Source organism: Cryptomeria japonica, chromosome 5, assembly GCF_030272615.1.
Source record: "Cryptomeria japonica chromosome 5, Sugi_1.0, whole genome shotgun sequence".
Lineage (NCBI taxonomy): Eukaryota > Viridiplantae > Streptophyta > Pinopsida > Cupressales > Cupressaceae > Cryptomeria > Cryptomeria japonica.
The window spans coordinates 102,469,372-102,497,215 of NC_081409.1; the positions used below are offsets into that span (position 1 = coordinate 102,469,372).

At 35.1% G+C, this 27,844-nt stretch overlaps 1 long non-coding RNA gene across 1 annotated transcript; it reads left to right on the forward strand.

The window, feature by feature from the left end:
• Window positions 1–5,212: 5,212 nt before the first annotated feature.
• LOC131067586 (uncharacterized) lies at window positions 5,213–22,461 on the forward strand. The gene is made up of 2 exons (XR_009111845.1): window positions 5,213–5,604; window positions 21,707–22,461. It is a non-coding gene; the product is annotated as an uncharacterized LOC131067586 (long non-coding RNA).
• The last annotated feature ends 5,383 nt before the right edge of the window (window positions 22,462–27,844 follow it).

Sequence of the window (27,844 nt, forward strand, 5' to 3'; positions counted from 1 at the left end):
TTTATTGACTTCATTCTAACAATTAATTTGGAGTGATTCGTGGCAATTTAACTAACTTTAATAGGGAAGCGTACCGATATTGGTTATAGCTAATTGTGTGCACTCACATATCCTAAATAGTACATCAGATTTTGACTTTTTGTTATTGTTGTCTTTGTATGCAACTTAACTACTTATAGCTATTGTTCTAGTTTTTGGGTAGTAACAACGCATGTTGTGGGATCAGTGATGGGCACAAGGGTACACATTTCAAAGTGTCGCCCAATACCTACTTAAAGATGTTCCAATAACCATCCACTCAAAATTGTCAGTACTTATGGACAAATGTCCCAATAGTTGTGCACAAATATCTTAGTAGGGGTGCACAAATGGACCAATTATAGACCAAAAAAGCTAAAAAGTGATCTTTTATTGGTACATGTGAAACTTATTAATGAGCTTTTCATTATCATTGTTTATTGGTACATGTGAAACTTATTATGAGCTTTTCATTATCACAATCCATTACTGGTACTCTTCCTCTAATTTTTCTACTCCTTTATTTAGCCTAACTTGATGATGGTTTTATTCTTTATATTTTCATATAAAGCCACTCTATTTTAATTGCACGTGTTTGGAATATAATCCTAATTTTTTTTATCTCTAAACTTGTATTATTTGCCTATATTTTTTATGAAAACTAAAAAGAATGTTTAGTTTAAATTGAAGGGAATATTTTTCTTTTCTATTTAAAAAAATGTTGACTAAGTAAATTTATTTATCTTATGAATAACATTACATTTATAACTATAAAAATGATTATATTTGAAATCAAGTCATATTTTAACAACTTTTCTAATTAACCAACTAAAAGAAATATAATTTTCAATGAGATTAGCAACTTGGTTAGTCATCTATTTAAAACATGCATTCATCATAAAACAAGTGTATGTGTGCATTTTCATCACGCCAACTACTTCTAGATTGCTAGATGACCACTTACTCGATCAGGTTCTCACCTTCACCTTATTCAATGCACTAATAAAACTTCAATTTTTGTTACTAGTGTTAGTATAATAATCAGTAATCAAGTTTCATTTCTTGCATTTAAAAAATAAACACATAATAATCAACATTTAAGAATGAATTTATAATCATTATTCAATAGTTAATATTTATTCTAATTGTGGCCGTCAAAGTCTATTGTATCTCTAATCAAGTTCATGCAAAAATCGGGATGTGACAAACAATTAACAAGGAGTCAACAAAGCATGTTGGGTAGAAGAAAATGGGAGTCACTTGTCATAATTGTCCTAATTTTCTTGCCCATCTACTGCATTGAACTTGTGGAGGCACGTGTAGTAATTTAAGCTACAAGAGAAAAAATGGAAAAAGGAAAAGGAGGAATTGAGTTTCAAAATTAGACAAAAGGATGCAAAAATAAAGAAACAAAAAGGGACTATTAAGCACATGTCTCTTATGGTGCCAAAAATTGTGCAATGTAGGCCACACAAAAGGGTATATTCTTCTGTTTTTCATAGAATAATTTTTAAGTTTTCAATTCATGTAGCTATACCATGATATATCATTTTCATTACTTACTCTAAGGTAATTTTTTGATATCTTTCAAGCATCAACATCATAAATGTAAAACTCACTGTGTGAGTTTTATTTGCATAACTATGCTTTGTTTCTAAGAGAATGGTTTTTAAGTTTTCAATTTATCCAGCTATATCATGATCTACCATTTTCATTAGTTACCCAAGGTAGTTTTTGATATCTTTCAAGCATCAACATCATAAATGCAAAATTCATTGTGTGAGTTTTATTTGTGTAACTATGCAATTCCATATGATACTCAATGGAAGCCACTACTCTATGTAGGGGATTTGTAGATAAGGACCTTATATTCATTCATTTAGAATAAAATAAATAGAGGGGAACAAATATAAATATATAAGGAAACATACAAATCTACATCATTAAACCTTAATATTTAATCAAGAAAACCAAATCAGATATTAAACACATGGTTCACAGTTGTTGGTTGACCTAATATGTAAGAATGTGTAATGACAACCATATTGTCCATTCACATCAACTTTGGACAATTGTAATAATTAGTTGGAAAAGAGTTTCTTGGATACCATAGGAAAAGATGCTATGAACTTATAGTTGAGCTAAAGAGAAAGAACCCACACTCATTATATAACTAGCATGAAACCATCTAAAAAGTACAAAGGTACATGCAATTGCTAAAGAGAACAATGTAATGTGGTTACCTCTCATGTTTCAACTGCCTTATTGCGGTGGCATATTCCACATTGGCAGGGAAGTGTACAATATGATGAAGAGGCAAAGGTATCCATGTGGAGTAGAAGTAGGACATTAATATGGGGGAAATGATACACCTCTTTAATGTCTTTTTACTTGCCTTTTTTAACTTCCAATCTCCAAATATTGCTAAATTTTTTATTATTTTTCTAAGTTTATTGCCACTATTAAGCACTATTTTATAATTATTAATGAAATCATAGATACTCGCATGCATATGAGTTTATTGGTAGAAATATGCTAAAAATAGTGATTTATCTTGATGTTGAACAAAGAAAAAAGACTAACATGCCTTGCAGCAAAGATACATGATGCAAACCTCCTATTACCAAGCAATGCACCAAGTCATCATTATTCTTGTGGGTGCATAAAATATAGGTCTGCAATGACAGGATTAATGAGCGATGAGATGTCCACTTCAACATCAACATCAAAATCCTATTTCTAGTACAATACCCCAAATTTAGAATTCTCTTGTTATTTCTATTGTTATATTATTCTTTCCTTTCAATCATCAAAACATTTTTATGATGAATGCAAAGTTTTGCTAGGGCCCTATTTTCATTTTGTAGTTGTCTCTCTTCAACAAATAATCTTCTTCATAATTATTAAGAATGTGTGACAAATTAGCCCTGCTAGTGTGAATGAGGTTATTTCCTATCTAGTTATTAGTGGGAACCTATTCATACGTTAAGTTTACTTAGGCCCTAGCTTGCATCTTAAGTTAGGCGTCATTATCCTAAGTTGGTTATCCTTTATAATCTTAAGTGTTATTTCTAGAAGTTAGTTATAATGGGGCCATGTCTCATTATTTACTTTCAGTTATCTAGGCATTTAATATAAATGCATCATGCATTTAATATTTATATCAAGAGTAGTTGTCTCATTGCATAAAATTACGACACATGTCCACATCTTGTGTACTCCTACCTTGTACCTTGCCTATATAAGAAAGGCCTCTTGTATAGTTGCATTCATATTCAAACATTATCAATCCATGCATTATTCATGCAAGTTATTTTGTCATTTTCTCTTATGGAAGCTATTTTGTTCTAGCAAGGATCCTTGGGGTTGTTGAGAAGTCACCTATCTACTCCTACAAGCTCTAGGTAGTTAGAATAATTAAGCTTATAAATATGACAAGAGAAATAATGGATTAGATCGATTATCATTTGTATGTACTTTTTTCATTATCTATATTTAAATTCCTATAGTTGACCATTCTCATGAATAAAGGAATACATGCATGAAGCATCTACGAAGAAGTAAATAAATTTGATTGTTTAAATTAGTGAGTGCACTTATCTAAGTTAGGGCCCACTTGAGGTAATGTTTCACTCATAATTAGTTTCTAGGATTATTATGATTTTATTGTTGTTTAGTTTATTTGATGATATAAGGTCATTGTTCTTGTAGTGTTAGTTAATTGTGCACTATGTGTATGCTTTCACCTAGAAATTGTTAGTTAAATTTTTGCTTAGCTATGATTATCATTACTAGTAGTCATGAATTGTAGTTTAACAATACTATTTTTACTTTTCAATCACTTATCAACTTAGCAATGTTCTAACGATTTTTGTAATTTAAAAGTAGGATAGAAAACCCAAATTCATTTTAGTGTGTATACATCACAAGTATCATCTTAGTTTATGACCCTAGTTAACAATTAAATGTACCCTATAATAATGAATTTCTGCTTAGTTTGGGATAATCTTATCCTTGAGTTGTAGAGAAAAAAATGACATCCTTAAACCATTAGTGATATAGGAGAGCATACAAAGACCACACAATGAAAAACAAAAACCTATAGAAGGTATATCATTGAAACTTAAATAAAGAATACTTCAATCTCTAATCATATTTGAAAAATATATATAATCACATCAGGTAAATTCAAAACTATAATAAAGAATGAATTATCTCTAAGGCAAAACCCTTAATCATGTAGAAATATTATATTCACTATTAAAAATGATGCAAATGAATTCTTTAAATCATAAAATACCTAGGGTAAATAGTCCAACCATAATAAAAGCATAGAGTTTCAAAGCCAAGACTAGAACAATAAATGCATAATTTAACTTACAAAAAATAATAAAGTATACATAATACTTTTCTCTAAATTAATGGAGAAATAAGTTGTTAAAGACGTTAGTCCAATTGGTTCACCAATGTGTGAAAAATAAGGTTTTGTGAGACAAATGCCTTATAATTTGTAAATGGATAGTATTTCATCCTAGTTTATATTTGTGCTTGTGGAAGTGAGCCTAGTACTTGAAAATTAACCTAACACATAAGAGAATCGAGAGAAGTAGATATGCATTGACTCGTTGTACTTGTGTCTAAAGCAAAGAAGTCTTGGGAGGTTTTCATTGAGAACTCGCTAGGCAAGAATTTTTACTTTGTTGGTCAATATCTTAATTGAAACAATTTAATAATAACGAACAAATATTGAGGACATCAAGCAAGCAAGCAATATCCTAGGATAGTGAAATGCTAATGCTCTAGTTTTGCTCTCTATGGATGTGTCATGAATGTTCTTAGATGTAGATGATGACAATGAATTGGGTTTATCCTTAAATTCAACAAGATACATTCAAATTCACACAAACATACACTAGCTTGACTCGTAATGATTAATAGACTAATTGACAAAGTTCAATTTGAAATTCAAGAAAGTCAATTTCTAGACAACAATCTAAACCATAATAACGAATGAAAGATCTAAAAATAGAAACCAATCCTAAGAAATTAACATGCTAAAATAAGATTTTGAGTTGACTTTTATTCAAGAATATGCCATCTATACTAGTCCATGAGGGCCCCAAGGATAAGATAAAGGATATACAATTTACAATATTACGAATATAAATAACAAATAATTGTGAAAAAGGATCACCTTTGGGGCTCCTCTAAATGGGTTTTTCTCCCATAAAATATTTTATAGATTAGCGTGTTCCAGTAGAACCCTGATTTATAGGGAAAGAGCATTAAAAGTGATATAAATAATAAGCGGGTCCTCATATGACCGTAAATTTAGACGGTCTCCCTCTGTATAATCTATTCACGATTCTACGTATACAGCCAAACCGTAGAAGTATCATTTATACGCATCTTTTACATGGATACATACCTCGGATACGCACTGTGCAGAAATTTCTCAATTGTTTCCACACCTTTCTGAAATTATCTGTAGCACTCCGAGTTTCTGTATTTAGACGGATTGTTCCATTATTGGCGCGGATCCCGGAGGAATTACAACCAAAATTTTGCCTCAAGACAGCAATAAAGGTACTTTGCATTGGTTTTTTCTATCTATGATGCAAATCTTTCGTTATGGCATGTAAATTGAATGCTAAGATTTGTACCTTAGGTTTGTTGTTAACGAAAATCTCTGCAATTTAGCATCGCATATGAATACTTGTACAGTATTTGTTTAATTATTGATGTTATTGATCTATTCTCCATGAGAATTGAACTCATGACCTTCGTATGTCAAAAGTAGGGGTAGTTAACTGTACGAAAGAAACCCGAGGCTCTGCTTCAAGTTTTAAAAAGAAAGCAGAGCTTGCATCTGTTATGATTGTAATGGCCAATTCAGGACGAAAGACGGAAGGCAAGTTATGAGGAAAGTTAGGGTTTAATGGGAAAAAAAGAATGATTTGGGAAATTCGACTTATTTTAGAGTAGTCTTTGGTTTAATATTAAGGGATATCTCTTTTGTCATATTCACCCAGTACTTGCACTGGGTATCAGCCTGGGACATTGGGGTTTGTCATAACGAACAAGTTAGATGCAGTATCTTATATAATTTCAGCACTTTATTATGACACTGGGGTTTGACTGTGAAAAACAAGTCATGTAGGAAAACTAGTCTTTTATAATTTGAGCTACAGTATGGTCATCAATTATCCCTTTGAAATGAGATGACTTATGTCATCCTTTAGGCCAAAGTTGTCTGTAGGGCCTATCAAAGGTTTGTTTACTTGTTTAAAAGATTGCTTCCCTTTCTGTTTGGTTTTAAAACAATTTCCCCAGGCCTTGTTGGACTGTTCTGGTTCAAATTTCATGAACTAGGATACCTGTAAATGTGCCTAATACCATTAGATACTGGAAATATTAGAAGTAAGTGCCACTTCATTCGAGTTACAGTTTACACATTCTTTATTCACAAGGTGTCTTAGGGAGGGTCCATATGCTAGCTGCACTATTAACCACAGTAAAGCAAAATACATAAAGCACCGTTAGCAGAAAGGGAAAATTTAAGGAATGGCAGTGGAAGCATTCAAGAGAATTTTATTCAAGTATATGTAAGAGAATCTGTTCAAATAATTTTCCTAAAATTCTCTAAAAAGATTTATTGTGCATCTCTTTTTAGAGAATTCAGTTATATTTATTTTTTAAATAGAGAGTGGTGTCCAAATTATTTTAAGAGAAATATGTTCAAATAATTATGAGAAGATCCTGCTCAAGTCCTTTAAGAGGGTCTCAATCAAGTTATTCTAATAGGGCCCTTCTCAAGTTCTTTTAATTAGATCTTGTTGAATCTATTTTAATAGTTTCCTTTTAACTGGATCCTGTTAAAATAACTCATAAAGAATCTGGATAAAAGAACTTTAACAGGCTCTCCTTAAATAATTCAAATTGGGCCTTGTTCAAAAAACCACTGCACAAATTCTGAATTCCCTTAACAAGATTATGTTTGAATTCTTTTAAACTGGATTATTTTCAAATTCTTTTAACAGGGTCAAGTTCAAATTCTTTAAACAGGATCCTGTTTGAATTATTTTAAGAGGTTCCTGTTTGAATTTTTTAATGGGATCCTCCTTGAATTCCCTTTTCAGCATCCTTATGCAGTTCTCTTTACAGGATCCTCTTCAATTTCTTAACACGGTACCCTGTTGAATTCTTCAACAAAATTCTTACATACTCTAGTTTCTACAAGTACCAGACATTATTTTTTGGAGTTATTTGCCAAAAAATAATGTCTGTGGTGCTTGTAGAAACTAGAGTATGTGGTAACAGTAGCAAGAAATAACCTGTCAAGATCTGAAGGGAGAAAAAATGGAGTTTGTGGATAGGAGCCTGCCTCAAGTATAATGATAGGAGTTAGGCCCCTATTTGGCATATTTTAGGCTCAAGTATGGTAATAGTCTGAGTGTGTTCTACCTGGAGTGCAAGTGTGAGAGTGGTAGTGTAAAGGGTGTAGGGTAAAACTCTTGAAGGCTTGCTAGATTGAATAGTGGTTTATGTAGTGCAATGGAAGGAGGACAAAGGTGATAAAGAAGCTTAAGTTGTGCTTAGGGTTTGACAATCACTCCCTGCCTTAGAAGGTAGTGGTCCTTTGAGTACTGTGAGCTGGGACTTTTTGGAGTTTTTTGCCAAAAAAGGCTCTTCTGTGGTGCTTGTAGAACTATAGTATGTGCTGACAATAATTAGAAATAACCTGTCAAAGCTTGAGGGGGACATAAGTTAGGATTTGTGGTTAGTAGCCTGTCTCAAGTATAATAATAGGATTTAGGTTCCTATTTGGCATATTTTAGGCTCAAGTATGATGATTGTTGTAGTGTATGCTTCCTGGAGTGCATGTGTGTGACTGGTGTGGGCAAAGGATGCATGGGGAATTCCTAGTAGGCTTGGTCGATTGGATAGTGCTTTGTATAGTTCAATGGAGGGAGGATAAGGGCGATGGAGAAGCTTAAGGTGTGCCTGGAGTTTGACAATTGATTATTGTGAAGTGGCTGACTGCAAGTGGGGGGTTTGCAATGGATGTCTGCAATGGATGTCTGCTGAAAACTTAGTATTGGAGTGTTAAGACAAACATAGGAAAATACTCAAAGAATGAGGGGGGAGAGAGAGAGAGATGAGGGCAAAGGAGTATTTTTATAGAGTGATGGTGGTAAGATGGCTGTTAGGAGTGGTGAAGGGTAGTGTTCAGGTGGCTTCAAACATTCAAATTTGGCAAGGGTCACTACCATGTGCCCTCTAGTGTCCAGAGACAGCAATTTAAATAGAGGGAAGGCATCTTCTTTGGCTGACTAACTTTGGCATACTTGTGAGTATTTCAGGTTCAAAATTGCAAAATGTGTCTTAATCCCGTCTAGGGGTGACTGACACTAAAATGAGTACAAAATATGGAGTAAAAGCACAAAATATTCAATTCTTGTCTCTACAGTATGTATGTGTTTGCATTCATTTGGATGATATTCAAAACAAGGGGAGGAGGCTTGTTCCTGGTCTTTGAAGCTAGCAATGAGGACATCTGATGCCTTGGAATAATTGGGATGTTGTCTCGGCCAGATCTATATTTATTTTTTTGGGTATGTTTCCTCATAAAGGATCAAATGAACAGTAACTATTCATTCCTTTGTTACTTAGGTTTCTGATCCAGCATTGTAGTTATTATGATCATTGGCTTTTGGGAGCTCCTCAAGGGAGTGTAAGTTTTTGTGGTATAGCTTGAGCTCCCTCACAGAGCTCCCCAAAGCTGAGATGTATAATGCTATGTTTTGATAAAACTGAAACACTTGTGGCTCACTGATTTTTTATGCTAGTATCTGGGCATGCAAGTTGGGATTTTACTGACAAATCAGAACCAGTCCTTACTATAAACATTGTAATATTTACATAAATAAAAGCCTTTAAGTTTATATTCTTCAGTAATATCAATATTCTTGTCCCCGTTTGCTGGCTCTTGGAGAATTGAAATTTCCTCTGCATCCTAAGATAAAAACAACTCAGATAAAAGCAGATTAAATTAACAATCACCGGCTAGATATCTTTCTTTGTATCATGAACTCTCAAAAGTCCTCTATATCTCACATTGAATAACCAGTATGAATGAAACCTCTATGAGTAATCCTCAATCACCTGCAAGTTGCAACCTGCATAGAAAGTCTTAATGGATGATGTGATCGTTGAAGGATTAAGGTTTCTATTGTCCCTCTAAATACGTGTTTGTTTCTCTTCTTCACATTGATAGATGAATTTCTCTTGAGAAGAGAAGTCACGACAATTATAAAGATTTGTCTCTCAAGCTGCATAATTTATCAGTCCAAACATTGGTCCATGTAATTTTCCTCTTAACGAAAACTTTCATCCTTTTAGCAAGCAGTAAAAAATGTAGCAGAAAAACATGCCTGGATGGTCCAACTTGGTTACACACAGGAAGGAGATCAATAAGTGAGCCAGATTGTTCAACTCTCCTCAACCAGAACCAACTTATTCCAGTGGAGAAGCCATCTACTGCAATGCCCCCTTTTGGGATATACCTGATTTTTGGCATAAAATAACAATTCTAACAAAATGCAATTTATTTACAAATAGAATTCTATGATAAAATTACATAAATAGTAATGCCATTTTAGAGAAAATCTCAATTTAGTTCTTATAAACAATGTTGATTAACATCAAAGCATTAATATCAAGAATCTATGATTGTATACGACTTACGAGTAATCTCTATTAAAATCAAAGTATCCTAAACTCATTTATATCTATTTCATAGGTTATTTCCCATAGTCAACCATATTAGGAATCCGGTGGAAAAGCTTGATAGGACACTGGGTTACTGCCCACCTCAACCAAGCCCAAGGGCTTGGAATGAGCCTCCAAGTCATTCGGCCCCTTGCCCAGAAGTATTGCAGGACCTCTAGTCCATCCATCTTGAGGTTGGTGTACTTGATGAGGAAAGACCAGTATTGCTGCATTTTCCTATCAAACATTTCACATTGATTCCAAACATGATTGCTGATGGAAATTAGGTAATTAATTACTAATCCTCTATTTCTTGATGGATTTGCAATTTAATCAAAGAAGAAAGACTTAAAGCTTTTTAACAGATTTATGTTGATATTTAGTAGTTTATGTTGATGAACAAAAAAATCTCGCACAATCAAATCCAGAAACTACTAAATATTTGAATGGATTGTGGAAATCTTAAAGCTTAGATTTATGTTGAGATAAATAAATAAATACAATAATAATTGCATACCAATTTCTTCATTATTATTATAGTTTGCTTTAGTTTATTTCTGAATTATTTTTCCAAGTCAGACTTGATGATTATCTGCCAACAAATGGATTGGTCTCCCCCTTTTATATCTTCCACGGTAGGATGAATAGTCACCACCTTTATTACCATCACAACCCTTAACAATAGGGTACATCACTTCAATCGCTGCCTTAAAACATTTCACTGAGTCTGCCCTTTTGGTAAATAGCTCCATTATATCCTAGTTGGCCTTTAAACATTATTCATGCTGTCACCTAGGAAGAACAATTCTGAGTCGGCCTCTAAACATTATTCATGCTGTCGCCTAGGAAAAATAATCTTAAGTCGGCCTCTAAATGATATTTATGCTGTTGCCTGGCATTATTAAAAATTGAGGCCATGACTTGTTTTGTGTGCAATGTCTTATGGCAGGGGCATGACATCTACAGCAGAAATATTCAGGTTCCCAGCATGAAGGCCAAATAACCTCAAATTAAACGTGTCAAGCCTTAACTGAATCTGTCATAGACCAGATCTACTTTAAATATTATGCTATATAAGGAGAGCTAATCAAGAGAAAATAAAGGGACTTAAATGAAGCTTAGAAGAATTTATTACCAACATCCTCATTGCGATTTCTGTGAAGTTTCTGATAGCATACAAAGTGCAGGATTAAGGGAGATATATTTAAGTCTCTTCTCAGCATACTAAGAGTATTCTGTCCTTATGAATCAACTAGAACTATCCTATATTTCAAGTTGGACTACTCAATGCAATGGATGTCAAAGGACTGTCCCTTTCCTTGCACACCTTAAATGAGAATGCTTTCTATATATGGCAAGACATTAATTCTCAATAAAAGCAGTGGAAATAGTAGAGGTTATAGATTGTACAATAACATGAATTAAATGGTAAATGGAAATGCAGCTGAAGATAGCTGTGGAAGCAACAGAGAGACAATTCTGAATAGGGATGTAATGAAGGTAGTTGAAGATTTAATGACAGTTGTGCTCCTTGGGGCAACCTCTTGATTTGTAACTTCAGTAACAATTCTTGTGTTGGTGTGAAAATGGTTATTCCCTAACTAGTCTCCTTCTAGGACCTATTCACACTTAGTTCTTAAGTTTACTTAGGTCTCTTTTAGGGTACACATATGGTTCTCTCTTTGTGTCTCATAGTGTATGATTATGACACGTGTGTTAATCCTATGCTTTCCTAGGTCTAACCTTGCCTTTATAAGCAAGGCTTCTCTTGTACATCATGCATCTTGAGCAACTTGTGAATATTGTATTCATGCTTGTATTCTTGTTTGGTAGAATAACATCTATTATTTCATCTCTCTTGTATATGGAAGGTTATTTGGTGTCGCAAATTTGCTAATCTTGGTTGGTTACTTCAACATGATATTAGAGCTTTGATTCTAGCAAGCCTTTTTTTGATCTTGGAGAGTTTCTACCATCAAGTTTTGTGGGGAGCATCTTGGACCAGGTTTCACCCAATGATTGAGCCTAGAAGGGCCAAATTTGTATGGATCAATAGTAAACATGATATACTTCCATGACTATTAAATATGGGTTTTTTTAAGTCATTTGTTTTGTCGTATGATTGTCCATTCAATTGTTGTCAAACTTGTACAATTAACATCATAGTAAAATCTTTGTGATTTCCTTTTTTCTTTTGGTAGGTTACATGGATTTTTAGCTTGGTCCAATTGCCATGTGAGGCCACAAACTGGGGGACGTCATCCCCGAATCCAACAATCTAGACCCATGAACACGAAAGCCTAGCAAGGACCCCAAGCTCGTAGGAGTGAAAGACTCGTGTGGGTTTGATACAAAAACACCAGGCATGAAAGACCCACGTGGGTCTGACACAAAGTTCACGAGCAGTGCATGCCAATGAGGATCTGGATCCGCGAGCAGCACATGCCTGACGTGGGTCTGGCACAAGGTTCGCCAGCACACCAGCCCATTGAAGGTTTGGCACAGCTAGTCCTTAAGCTCCTCCTGAGCACCTCCTTCTCAACATCTCCTCACACCTCCTCCACCTCCTACACGTTTTCCAAACGCCACCTCCACAACCATAGGCATGTCCTCCAATCTTTGCATGTCCACCAACCTCCTGCATGTCCACCAAGGTGGGCGCAAACAGGCATTAACACCGTTTGGGCCAAGCGGGGATTTGAACCTTGGTTGCCCCATTAACAGTGCAACCACAACACCACTACACCACAAGGTGATCCCCTTTTGTGAGTTCCTTTTTGGGGTAAAAAGAAAATTATGTATATTTTTTGATATTAAAAAAATTCAAAAATAAGGGAGGACCTCTGTACTACCCAGATTTGGAGTATTGCACAGATTGTAGGTGTTGTCAAGGTCTCTAAATGCAAACTATAGGATCAAAATGGCAATATGTAAAACCAAAGCGAGCAAGAAACTATCCATCTTCTCATATCAAGATTGAGGAGCTTGTTTGAGACCATACATATTCATGCTTGTATTCTTGTTTGGTAGAATAGCATCTCTTGTTGCATCTCTCTTGTGTGTGGAAGGTTATTTGGTGTTGCAAATTTGCTAATATTGGCTGGTTACTTCAACACGGTATTAGAGCTTTCAATCTACATGCCCCTTATTGATCTTGGAGAAATTCTACCATCAAGTTTTGTTGGGAGCATCTTGGACCAACTTTGACCCAACAATCGAGTTCAAAAGGGCTAAATTTGCATGGATTGACAATAAACATGATACACTTCCACGACTATTAAATTTGGTTTTTTTAGGTCTCTTGTATGTATGATTGTCCATATTGTTGGTGTCACTTTTGTACAACTAACATCATCATAAAGTTATTGCGAGTTCCTTTTTGGGTTAAAAAGAATAAATTTATATATAATTTTTTTTAATAGGGAGGACCTTTGTACTATTGAGATTTGTAGAATTGCATGAACTACAGGTGTTGTCTAAGTGCCTAAACACAATGCTTTGCCCTCTGTAGGCTGCACCACTTGCGGGCCTCTATCTCTGCCACTCAACTTGAATCATGCCATCTTTGTTGCTTAGTACCACCAGAGCCTTGCTTAGCTAGTTGCATTGCCCATCGGGCCACCTGCCCCCATTTTTTGCTGTAGAATAACTTTGGACCAAATGTTATTTTTTTGCAAACAAGTGGTCATGGGAAAGCTAGTGTCCAGTGCATTGTTGTGGTGCAGGTTATTCTTCTAGATTTTGCTTTTTTTTGCTAGTTTTGCTTTTTTTGCTAGTTTTTGCAGCTTGAAGGTACATCGTATATTCCTTTTTGCAACTGGCATAATTTTTGCATATGAAGTTGAAATTTGGAATTTTCTTTGAAATATGAATTGTCTCAAACAAGCCCCTCGGTCTTGATATGAGAAGATGGATAGTTTCTTGCTTGCTTTGGGTTTTACATGTTGCCATTTTGATCCTATAGTTTGCATTTAGAGACCATGGGGAAGATTTTTTGATTCTTGTGTTATATGTGGACGATATGATTCTCACAAGGAGTTCTACTTCCATAATCCAGAGAACTTAGTGAGCATTGATGGAGCACTTCGATATACCTCTGCATTACTTCCTTGGACTTCAAGTTCACCATACTTTTAAGGGGATCTTCATTTGTCAACAAAAGTATGCTTTGGATTTGTTTAGAGATTACACATGGCTAATTGCAAGCTTGGCCCACACCTTTTTAATCGTGTGTTGTTCTGCTACCGATTGCTCTACTCTTATAGTTGATTCTACCTTGTAATCAGCAGTTGGTTGGTAGTCTTTTGTACTCGATACATTGTCATCCTAATATTTCCTTTATGGTTGGACTTATCTCTTGTTTCTCTTAGGAGCCTCATGAGAGTCACTAGAAGACAATTAAACATATCTTTTGGTATATTTAGGGCTCATCACACTTTGACATTCACTACATGAGGAGCTTCTCAGATTGTGAGCTTCATTGGCTCAAATTGGGTTGGTTTTGTTGATGATTGGAAGTCTACTTTTGGTTTTGTCTTCTGCCTTGGTTTTGGTCTAATTTATATGGTCATGCAAGAAATAGACATCTATTGCATTATCATTGACAGAGGCCGAGTATCAAGGTGCAGTTTTGGCTAGTTAGGAGATTCTTTGGCTTTGTCAATTGATGACTAAGTTTGGATTTTCTCTTGATAGTGCCACCATTCTTTGGTGTGATAATTAGAGTGCCATTAATGACTCACACAACCTAATGGAGCATCAACAAACTAAGCATATCAAGATACACATGCCTTTCATCAAGCAATTCATCCAATGTGGTGTTCTTTGCTTGGCTTGCCTATTGAGGAGTAGGTTGTGGACATCTTCACTAAACCTTGGAATTGACTCATTAGCTTTAGTTGTGATCAATGCATAGGGTGAAGGAAGTTGACTTTGGGGGGTCTTTTTGAGTCCTCTTTACTCTTTATGTTTGCTTTGCATGGTTTCTCTCTTTTAGAGAGGAGTTTTTTCTTGTAGGGTTTTTATTCTTTTCTCAATATGTGAGAGTTTGTTTGTACATGGGTACCTTATCAGGCCTTGTTGTCGAGACCCATCCTTGCATTGGTATGTTCTTCCCTAAGATGCACTTAAGGGCGGTGTTGGTGTGAAAAGGGTCATTCCCTAATTGGTTTCCTTCTAATTAGCCTTGGAATTTGAAGCGCCCCATTTACATGTTGATTAATGCTGGAGAGGATGATCCACTTGGCAATTATTAATTGGTGAATGACATTCCATTTGGTTAAGAGGGGCTATACTTTGATCAGGTATGCAATTTTACATTTACGTACCAATTAGAGAGGAGAAGTACAAACAATGCTTGGAAATTAAAGGAGAGATAGCTGTTAGACTATTAGGTTAATTATCTAATTAATTAATTATTTAGTCATCACTACTTCATTAGGTCTCTTTTACTTTATTCACTTAAGCTAAACTTAGGGATGTTTTTTCTTTTATTAGATTGAGCTAAATATGAGTCATATTGTTTCATTACATAAGATGAGGACGCTTGTCAAGCTCGAATTTAATCCTCACCTAGCGTTTTATCTTTATGCTTTTAAAAGCATTCATTGTTATCATTGCAATCATTTTGATTTATGCATCAATACAATTCTCAGGTTGTTGAGCAAATCTATCTTGCTTGATCTCCATTTGTGATAGGTATTTTGTATGCAAGGATCTGTGGGTTTCAATCATCAACTCCAACAATAGCTTCCAAAAAAGAAGACATTATATTTACAATGTGGGTTCCTTGATTATAGGTTGAGGAAGCTCAAGTGTGGAGGTTGAAGGTGTTCAACATGTGGGTCTTGTTGCAAGTGTTGTATTAGTGTGGGTTGCATGTATAAAAGTTATTTTGTAGGTTGAGACATTATATTTACAATGGAACACTATTAAAATTTCTTGGAATCTTGAATTAGAAGGATAGTGGTGTCAATTGACCAAAATGAGGGGTGTTTTTTGTTTGTAGGTTGCCAAGAAGCTCAATGTGGCAAATGAAGGTTGTCAACGTGTGGGTTTGGTAGCTGGTGTTGGATGAGTGTGGGTAGCATGTGTGTAGGTTGAAAATGTTGTATATACAAGGGGTTGCTTTGTTAAAATTTTCCAAAATCTTGGGTGCATGTTGATGAGTAGAAATATGAAGTCTAGTGGGCAAATCTTTGTAATAGTCTATCGTAATATCTTGCTGATGTTTGGTATTCATAGATGTATATTTGTTGTAATTTTGAAGGGAGACTTTGATTTTTTGTAGAATCCATGTATGTATGTCTATCGTATTATTGATTAAATTAGATCAATTGTTGAAGCAATCCTGTAATTTCATGAATTTGAGTTTTTGCATGTGCTAATATTGGATGGTTGAAGCCCTTGTGGGTTTGTTTGGGTGTTGGTTTCAAGCACAAGGCTTCCCTTCGTTTGGTCTTCATCTTTGATTGCATCTAGATCTTGTGGGAGTAGGATGAGCAGGCAAAAACATTGTCAAAAACAAGTGCTTGGTAGAAGGTATGGCCTGGAAACTAGTTCATGGGTTTGAGCATGTGTGTGAGAGTTGGCTTGAATCTGCAAGTGTATGTGAAGACTAGTCTAAATATTGTAAGAAGATGAAGGAAGATTTTATTTTGTTTTATGGGTGATTTTTGAAATGTTAGAGCTGGTGCTTCCAGTGGATAGGAAGTTGTTTGTCTTGTTGATAGAGAAAGTGTAAAGCATCTTTGGATCTTACTATACAAGGTGTTGATTGGAGTTGTGTTTAGCTTGTTGGAGGTCTCTATGAGTGTGCTTGGTTGTCTAGAATGAGATGAAACTTGTCTAGTATGACACAATACCTTCCCTTGAAGAGTATGAGAGCAAGTGTGACTTACAAGAGCATGTGAAGAAGAGAATGGTGTGACATATGGATTAAAGTAAGTCATGATGCTTGCCATAAGAATGATTGGACAGATCTTGCGAAGGTTAGTCAGAAATTTGGTAATATGTGTGTTTTCGAATAATATTTTAAAAGCTAAAGTATTTAAATGTTCAATAAAATTGTCATGTTTTTCCCTGAGTCCCAAGTTCCTAAATTATTTGGGCCTACCGAGTTATTGTCTATAGCATTTTCTTTTTTTACCCTGTGACCAGAGCTCCATACACTTGGCTAACAATTGAGTCATATCTTCATGAGTATTGACCACAGCCAGTAAATAAGAGCTTTCATTTCTGAGCAGAAATGGTATTGGTGACTAAGAATAAGACTCCCTCTTTCTTATGTTCAACAATTTGAAGCTATGCACTGATATAAAGAAATAAATGCCCTTCAATAACTCTTTACTCGCCACATTCCACCTTCAAATCATTCAGTCACCTTAATTTGAGCATTTCTCACCATGGTGTCCCATAATTTCTATGTTCAAGCACTGCATATCCCAATTCGACCCAGCAAGAGATAAGTTATGGCATCCTCAATTTGATCAAAATCCTCAAGCCCTTTGAAATTTGTCTTCAATTGAAGACTTCACAGATTTCTTATTCTAACATTGAGTACAATCATGAAACCTATATGGCTCCACAGTTACAGCTAGGGTAGATAGTTCCACTGCCGAAATTGTAAGCCCTTAGGATTTTTGTCCTAGGGTTTTAGCTTCAAGAAGCTCTCCAAATTAATAAATAGAAGGTATAATCCAAGCATATTGAAAATGAGCTCCAAAAAGTTCTTTTATGCAGCCTGTAGCACATTCCCAAAACTATCTCAATTTCCTAAAAATAAAAAAAAGTTCAAAAAATAAAGTGACTTTATTATTCCCCTTTCTAATATTTTCACTTAATTGACTTTAGAAAACTTTATAAATTAATTAAATAACATTATCAAAATGTACTTTGTCAGATAATATTAAATATTTAATTTAAATTATTCCCTTGCTGCCGACTTTAGCTTACAGGAATAAGATAGGCTAAATGGTCTCGTGGATTACTCCTCGGAAAGGGACATTACATAAGCTTCTCCTTATTATATAATTCCTCCCTCCTTAATCCCTTTACTTCTATATATGACTCCTCATGTCTACAATGCTTTTGTATAGCATGTAATCCTACATCCACAACCCATGCTAGTTCTAGATTGGCTCTCTTAAACATGATTTGATCATCTACTCCATTCAGGATTCTGCTTAGCAATTTGTCCTCCTGTCAAAATCATTCCTTCAAGCTCAACTCAAGTTGCATGATAGAATTAAACAAATCACCCATTAGTTCTTCTTCACTCTTTTGTCCACCCTCAACCAAGATGCCCTCTTACTCATTCACAGACATATCAAGTCCCATATCTACAACTTATCCTTCCACACTTGGTACCATATCAGGGTACTCATCATGCACATCAAAATGCACTACTTTCATTTCCTTGCGAGCATTCATCTGCACCACCTCCACCATCACCTTCATGTCCTCCAAAGGATATACCTCTACTTCCTCTTAAAAAAGATGAAACACTAACACCCCCATATCCTCCATCATGAGGATTTCTTCTTCATCACTATGCTGCTCAAGTACCAATTGCTAAATTTCCACCCTCAGACTTAGACGTTCCCTTGATCTATAAAGAGCATCCAACCTTTCACTCAACACATTCATGTTTTCGTTCCATTTTCTTTTCAATTTAGCAATTATATTGTCCATAAAAAACAATCTGATCTCATGGCAAGCATCTTGACTTACTTTAATTCATATGTCATACCATTCTCTTCTTCACATGCTCTTGTAGGTTACACTTGCTCTCATACTCTTCAAGGGAAGGTATTGTGTCATACTAGACAAGTTTTATCTCATTCTAGACAACCAATCACACTCATAGAGTTCACCAACAAGCTAAACGCAACTCCAATCAACACCTTGTATAGGAAGATGCTTTACACTTTCTCTATAACAAGACAAACAACTTCCAATCCACTCAATGCACCAGCTCAAACATTTCAAAAAAATCATCCATAAAACAAAACAAAATCTTGGTTCCTCTTCTTAAATAGCTTCAAATTGTTGAACGTGAGAAAGAGGGGGTCTCATTCTTAATCACCAATACCATTGCTGCTCTGACATGAAAGTTCTTATTTGCTGGTTGTGGTCAATACTCATGAAGATATGACTCAATTGCTAGCCGAGTGTATGGAGGTCTGGTCGCAGGGTTAAACAGGGAAACGCTATAGACAATAACTCGGTATGCCCAAAAATTTTGAAAACTTGGGACTTGGGGAAAAACATGACAATTTTATTGAACATTTAAATACTTTAGCTTTAAAAAATATTATTCGAAAACACACGTTACTAAATTTGTTGAGCATATTTCTAATTTCCATCTTATATATAACAAAATTACAGTTTAATACATATCATAGACCACAAAACAAGTTCAACCTCTAAATGAGTTACAATGCCACTTCCTCTAGCCATGTCACATGTAGAAGGTGTTTCATCTAAAGAGATTTTTGGCAAGTTGTGCAATAATAATGTCTAAGTTAGCACACTCAAGGGTTGTATACCAATTCCTCTTCACCCTCTCGTTGTAATCAAATAGTAACGTCTAAGTTAGCACACTCAAGGGCTGTATCCCAATTCCTCATCACCCCCTTGTTGTAATCAAGTTTCTTATTTGGCAAATTCCAATAACTAATGGGGATTTGGGAGTGGAGACCCCAATGAATTTGATTTGTAGTGCCCCTCATGGGGGTCTGGGGGCAATGCCCCCAACAATGTCAAGCGGTAGTGCCCCTCATAGGGGTTTGGGGGCAATGCCCATCACGGGGTTGGGGGCAGCACCCCTCATGGGGTTCAGGGGCCTTTAAAACCTTCACCACCAGTGAAAATCACATTTTTTATTTAGAAGCAAGAAAAATAAATCATATGCATTTGGACAAGTATTTAACACAAAACTCACAATTTATTTACCTATGAGTTTTATAGGAAAAAATTGCTGCGAGTTTTACAAAAACTTGTAGGTGAGTTATTGGGTGACTAAGTCGCTTATTTTGTGAGTACTTGGCAAATTTTGCAACACTACTGTAAGTATGCATTTGAAGATAGGCGTTGGGAAGGTTACAATGTAGCAGTAAGGACATGGGCCTGTAATAGACTCCATTTGTTGATTATGATCTGCTGACTGTGGACTGCTTACATATGATACCAATACCCCTCAGTCTACAATTTGATACAGTCTGTCCTCCCTAATTTGTCAAAGGTAGGAAAAGACCCCTTCCCTCCAAACCTTAGCCCACACCGTGGGCCCGGATCTGGTTTGTGTTGCAAGTACTAACTAGAATTCAAAACTGATATCTTGATGTATTTTGCTAGATTATTGCTGATTGCTTGCTTTCTCTTAATTGTTATTTCTTGAAGGATTAATCAGTGGATGCTTAAATGTTGCTTGAACGAGTTGATGCATGAATGTTTGAATTGTTGATATTTGATAGATTGAGGTTTGTATAATTTACTTGATTGATCGATTGATTTCTGTTGAATGGTTGAGATTTGAATTATTGATGCTTGTACGATTGATTGATTGATTGATTTGATGATTGATGAGATGATTTTATAAATTGATTCTTGGATGGATTTCTTATTTTTTATATAGCTTAAAGAACTGATATTTGATGATTGATATGCTCAATTATTTTTTCCTTTATTGCTTGAATGATGCTTCTTTGATTGATCTACCCTTTATGCCCTATTGGTGAAAGAGTCACCCTTCATAAGAATTGAGTCACCACCCTTCATTGCTGCCTTTGAGAGTAATAATTTATTTCCAAATTGATTCCTTCATTCCCAATTTATGATTTATTTATTCCTTGCTTGATGGTGTACACCCAAGGAAATGATCTCCTTTTTATATCCTATTCTTGAGGCAGCCACAACCATTCATTTTTGTGAAGTGTCTGTCAACATTGGAGGTGAATGTGTTTTTTTTCCTAGTCTTTTTGCAGTATTAGAAAAATTTATAATTTCAAGAGTTTCATCACACACAAAGCTAATGGTTCAAACATCACAAAGAATCAGTTGCATTATCACGATTCACCAAAACATGGTTGTACATGATACCACTTGCATGGCATATGCATAGATGATAATGCCAAATCATAAAATGATAAAACATAAATAATAAAGCAGAAAAGTGAAAATTTAAAAATTAAGATGGTAATCACTTTTAATTTCTACAATATGAAGGTAAAATAAGATAATGTCACATCAATAATCAAATAAATGAGCAGGAGACATTTGTCAACATTCTACAATATGCAGAGTGCACGTCTAACCATGAAACGTTACTCAAGCATTATGGCCCATGGGTATAGGTAAACATCAAAGATTTATTCAATATTATCATATGTAAGAATCTGCCTTATTGAATCTTTACTATTTCTTAGGAGTAGCTGTATTACCTTTTATGTTTACGTTGGTGTCTGTGAAATGAAAAGATGGCCAGGCAGATGATTCCACGTACTATCAAATTTTAGATTTTCAACACCATAAAAGATTGTGATATGTGAATTTGTTTTTCTTGATTTTTTATTTCCTGAAAATCAGTCTCTGGGTGAGGAACATTGAACTCATACATGCCAGATATTCTGGAAGTACAAATTTGGTACAATTTATCTGCATGCATAACCTAAGTAACATCAGGTGTGCTTTCATAAATGCATACAAATATATATGAACATTTCTTTACATGTGCAAAACCTGAATAATATGAAGCTGTCTGTTAGTGTTGATACTTCATACTTGTTAGAGAAAGAAAGAGCTCACAATTCTTCTGCAATTCAGAGTCATCAGTCTTCATGTAGTTCTATTGTATTTTTCTAGTTTTGTTGCTGCTGCTGTATTAAATGATGTTTGTATGATCCATTAATTCATGCAGGTTTATAATTTTCTGGCCTGTAGTCTGAAGCCATGAGTCTTTCATGTCTAGCATGCCATGGTGTAAATAGCCCATCAGAGTCATTTAGGAGCTATTCATCTTCAGGCTCAGATGGCGAAGGTAGATGCGGAGCAATAGTAAACTGCTGGTCCAGGAAACCTAATGATTTAACTCCTGCAGAGGTTACAAACAACAACATGAGTTCCAGGGTGGCCCCACAACCTACTGTAAGCAGTGAAAGTCCTCCTGGCAGCCCTCGCTTGGTGCGTAGTCGTGCAGTTCGAAGAGATAAATTCAGGGATTGGCACATTGGTGAGATGACTGAGGAAGTTAGGCTCTGGGAATAGAGGAATCATTTTATTGCTTTTGGGCCAGGGCTCAAAAGGTTATTATGCAGACCGATGTTGTCTCTCTGCTATGGTCTTGTGCATTATGTTAGAAAAGTAATGTCTGGTTCTAGAAGGGAATTATCATGATGTGGTGTGGGCATGGTGTGTTAATAAAGATTAGGGGCACATTATTTAATGGTCTCAATAAAAGGCAAAGTTTGACTTTGCTTAGATCTTGCTAGAGGATCTGAGTAAGATATGCCTGTTTGCTTTTTATATCATGTTGTATGTCCTCGAAGCATTCAGCTGCTTCAAATATGAGATTATCATGCCATTGGTCAGAAGCAAAGTCTTTGCCACGATCTTAACTATCTGCTGTTTGAACATGTGTATAATTAAACATTTAATCGTGTAACTTTTTCTCTAGATTTTTGTAACGACTCTATTCTTGTTTATCCTTTTTATAGGCCTTGTGAAATGTAATGAAATTATGTCTAAAAATTTGATCGCTTATGTCTAGAGAGAGGTTTACAATATATATGCAGTATGCCCTTTGCTAGTTTTAAGCCTCAATCAACTTGAATTTTCAGGGATTAGGTCAAAAAGTGTAAGTTGAGGTTGTCAACATCGTTGTCATTTATTATGCAGTATTGATATTTTTTTGAAGGTGTAAGTTGAGGCAGTCAACTTTATTGTCGTTTATTTCGCAGGATCCATGTTTTTTATTTCTTTTGTGTAACTTGTAGGGTGAACTGCAGGTTTATGCATTATATTATGTCTGTGTACTTTTAGAGACATGGTAACGTGATGTGCTGTTGAATTAGACCTGTTTGAGATGTTAGGCAAGCCTCCCTTATTTAACAAAATTGATTGAATTATAGAATTGTTTCTCTAAATTCTATAGAGGTGGTCTCTGACAGAGTTTAAACTTACAGAAGTTCAAATTTATTTGACAGGCTAGTTAATTTTTCAAAAATCATGTTGACGTTAACATGCAATCCTCCTTTTCATTGGAGAATTTGTTATGAGATTATTTCAGCTTTTAAATTTTGTTTTCTTTTACTTGCATTCCGATTGTATTTTAAACTTTCTAATCACTTTTAAATGCCATATTTTTGCCACGTCCATATCTCCATGATTATATTTTGATATACTAAATCACTGACTATTCATTATCTAGATGTCTATCACTACTGATTTTCTCAAAGGATTTGAGTTTGCTAGGAAATCCAAAAGTTTTCTTATTTCATTTGCTTGGGGCATTTGGTCCAAACTAGAGCCAAACTTTATTACAGTGTCCATACATCAGAGGCGTGATGCATTGGCAGAATTATATAGGCGCTAGATTAAATGTTCCTTCTTTAGTTATTAGTACTTTCTGTTTTATGTAAACTTGTATCTTATATGGAAAAATGACAAGAGTTCTAACATTTATTCGAAATATAATATATGATCATAATGATTTGATTTTTAAGAGTAGTCACCATATGGTGTTTCACACATCTTGGCCATTAAATATATTCGAGGCGTAAGTAGTGGGTTAAATGACTCTTGTAAATTAATTTATTCCTAAGATATATTTAGTGATATGCTATATAGAGTATTTTGGCTTTAAATATGCTTTCCATCTTAGCTTTGCTAAGCTTGATTTCCTTTGCTCTGTTCTATGGTGAAGTCCTTTTTCCGTAGTGTTGAAGATTTAAAGAACTTGGACACCTATTGTGCTCTCTATGTAATGAACATTTTGTAGGTAAGCTTTTATTTATGATAAAAGTGGTGCTCTCAGGTACTCAGTGTGTGCATTATACATGAAAACGATCAAGGACATGTAGCTTCAAACATGCAAATGTTTCGGGATAATTTTACATAGAATTAGATTATGATATTGCCATCAGGATTCAACTCTGTAGTTATGTTTTATGAGTAGTGGTTTACAAGAACCCACTTCTTATGAGAATGAATGGTACACTTAGTACTCATTATATCTAGGTGATGCTCACAGAGGTGAAGCCTTGGGCCTTTTTGGGAGTCACCCATCCTAGGACTACAACTCAAGCACACTTAACCATGGAGATTCCCCAAAATTTAGACTACTTAGCTTGCTACCCCATTTTCCATCAATTGATAATTAGGAGATATTTTCCACAAAAGTCAAATTATGATATTGCTATTAGGATTGAATTGTGTAGTTTTTGAGTCAAACTCATTGACCCATGTATCATGAGTAGTGTTTCACAAGAACTCATCTCTCATGAGAATGAATGGTACACTTAGCATTCATTACATTTAGGAGATGCTCATAGAGGTGAAGCATCGAGCCTTTTCGGGAGGTCAGCCATCCTAGTACTACTCCAACTCAAGTGTACTTAACCATGTAGTTTCCCCCAAGGTTGAGCCCACTTTACAACTAATTGTAATTGCATTTTCAAGAGGTGAACCTGAAGAGGTTATAAGGATAAATTAAAATGGACAAAATACACTCTTCTCCATGTCCATTTGAGACATGAAGGGTCATGCATAAGGCACCCAAGTTTGGGAAGGGAAAATGTGTCCATTTGGGGGTCTGAACAATCATTGGGAGTTACGAAGCACTCAAAATTTCAATAGTCTAAGTGACTTTGAGTTTGACGTCCAAGGAGTCGCTTGAAGAGTTTTGTTATTTTATTATGTCTATTGGTTATTCATTCTCCAAGGTGTTGGTTTTTGTACGTGGTTTTTGCCTTTTATTTTGGGAAAATAACAAAAAAATTTACTCTCCTATTTGGCTATAAATAGAGCCAAGGCATAGTTTTTTTATCATAAGTTTCTTTGAGGTTTCTAGGTGGTTTCAAGTTTAGTTGGAAAAGTGTATTATTTTGTTGTTCTCTCTTTTGAACAATAATAATGTATTTGCCCTCGTTCTCTGGTGGAGTTTTTCTCGAAAGGGTTTCTCCACGTAAATTTGGTCTCTTTTGGTATGCTTATTTTATATTTATGTTGAATGGTGCAATCACATGTTTATTTCAGATTTGTAATCACATAAGAAAGTTAATAATGCAAGCTTTCTTCACCTTGTTTCTCAACATTTGGTATTAGAGAATGGTTGCGTTGAGAGGGAGATGCCTTTCTCCTTAAGTGTTGAAGGCTTTTTGCTATAGTGGGAGCTTTTGGTGTGTGGTTCTGTAAATTTGATCTAAAAGGATTGAAAGCCATGGCTTCTACCACTCGCATGGATATTGATAAATATGATGGCACTGACTGTGAGATGTGGAAACCAAAGATGAAAGATCTTTTGGAAGAAAGAGATCAGTGGTTGCCAGTTTCACATGAAAAGAAACTAGAGGACTCTACTATGATAAATGATGCTTGGAATAAATTGGACAAGAAGGAATGAGGAACCATTTGGTTGTGTCTTACTAATTTTGTTCTCTTGAATACTTCAGAAGACTCTGCATACAAGTAATGGAAGAGGATAGGTGATATTTATCAAACTAAAAGTTTGTCCAATATCTTAAGATCCCTTGCATGTGCAGGGAAGATTCAAAGAGAAAGCGCCTAAGGGGATAAAAAGAGGAATAAGTCTAAAGGATGCTCTAAGACCCTCGAAAATAGCAGTGTGTTGGAATTGTGGTAAAAGAGGGCATGTGAAGAAGGAATGCGGATTAAAGAAAAAAAAGTTTGACTCCTCCACAAAGAAGTCCTTTGATGATGATTCTGATTCTTTGTTTATTTTAAATAACACTATTGTTGATGATACTTGGCTTATTGATCCAGGTTGCTCCTACCATATGACTCCTCACAAGGAGTAGTTTTCCTCTTATAAAGCATATGATGGGGGAAATGTTTTCCTTGGTGACAACAATACAAAGGAGATTCTTGGTAAAGGAAAGGTAAAGTTGTGTTTTAGTGGTGGGAGGGTAAAAACATTGAGAATGTTTTGCATATTCTAGGACTTGTGAGAAATCTTCTTTTTGCACCCAAGTTGAATGACTCTAGAATGCATGCAACATTTGAAAAATCTGGTTGTAGGTTGGTAAGAGGGAGTTTGGTGATAGTTAAAGGTTCTTGGATATGGAATTTGTCTAGGCTTAATGCCTCTACTTTTTGTAACTCTACCAACGTAACTGGCTCTAGAAATGCATGTATGATGTGGCACCGAAGTTTGGGTCACATTGGTGAAAAGGGTCTTAGTACCATTATGAATAAAAATTTGGTTGATGGCCTTTTTGATTATTCTATTGGTAAAAATGTTTTACGTGAGCATTGTGTGTTTGGTAAACAAAATAGATCATTATTTCCTAAAGGAGTTTATAAAGCGAAGAAACTATTAAAAGTTATTCATTTAAATGCATGTGGTCCAGTGGATATTGTTTCTTTAGATAAATCTTGGTAATATGTTTCCCTCATTGATAATTTCTTGAGATACACTTGGATTTATTTTTTATATTCTAAATTTGAAGTTTTCACTAAGTTTAAGGAATTTAAGGCCTTAGTTGAAAAATAATTAGATTATAAGATAAAAGAGTTGAGGACTAACAACGGGGGTGAATACTGTTCGAGGGAATTTGATGAGTTCTATAAACATGCAAGTATTGTTTGACAAAAGACTACTCTTCATACTTCCCCAAAAAATAGGGTGGCAGAAAGCATGAATCAAACCATAATGGAAAGATCTAGGAGCATGTTAAGTGGTGCTAAGCTTGATATATGCTTTTGAGTAGAAGCTATTGGTATTGATTGTTATTTGATTAATAGATTTCCTTGTTCATCTCTTATTGAGTTTAGACATGTGTCCAAGTTTGATAATGTCTAAGGTTCCTTTGCTAGTGTTGTTAGGAGTTTAATGTATGCAATGGTTTGAACTAGGCTTAATATACCCCAAGCAATGTAAATTTTGAGCAGATTTATGTCTAATACTAGTAAAGATCACTGGAATTTTGTTATGAGGGTGTTTAGATGTTTGTAAGGTACTTGATTCTTGTTTGGTTTATCATGGTATTGATGATGTGGTTATTTATGTCTAATACTAGTAAAGATCACTGTAATTTTGTTATGAGGGTGTTTAGATGTTTGTAAGGTACTTGATTCTTGTTTGGTTTATCATGGAATTGATGATATGGTTAAGTCATTGGACATACAATGATTTTGTGATACAAACTGGGTAGGTGACTTGTATAGTTGAAAGTCCACGAGTGGCTATTTATTTACTTTGTTTGGAGGAGCAGTGAGTTGGATGAGTAAGAGGCAACCCACAATTGCTTTGTCCAACATTGAAGTAGAGTATATGGTTGATACACATGCCTCTAGGAGGTGGTATGGTTACAAAGACTTGGTATTGGCATTGGTTTTGATTGTAGGACTGTGAGGATTGAATGTGATAGTTAGAGTGCTATCTATTTTGCCAAGAATCTCATGTATTATGCTCATACTAAGCATGTTGATGTTTAGAATCACTTTGCAAAAGAAATGGTTGAGAATGGTAAGGTCTTGATAGAGAGAGAGGACATTTTGGATAATGTTGTAGATTCTCTTACAAAGCTAGTGACCACAACAAAGTTATCTTGATGCAAGAAGGCCATGGGCCTTGATCACTATACTTGATTTTATTTTATGTATTTCTTGGATGTAATTGCAATGTGTAATGTCAATTGGATAATGTTGGGATTAGGTAACATTAACCTTGCAAATCCTAAGTCATTCACATGTCTCCATGTTCCTTGGGAAGTGTCCCTAGGATGTGAGAAAAATGTTAATTTTAATTCTATTTTCAAGAGGTGAACATGAAGAGGTGATAAAGATAAATTAAAATGGAAAAATAAAATCTCTCCCT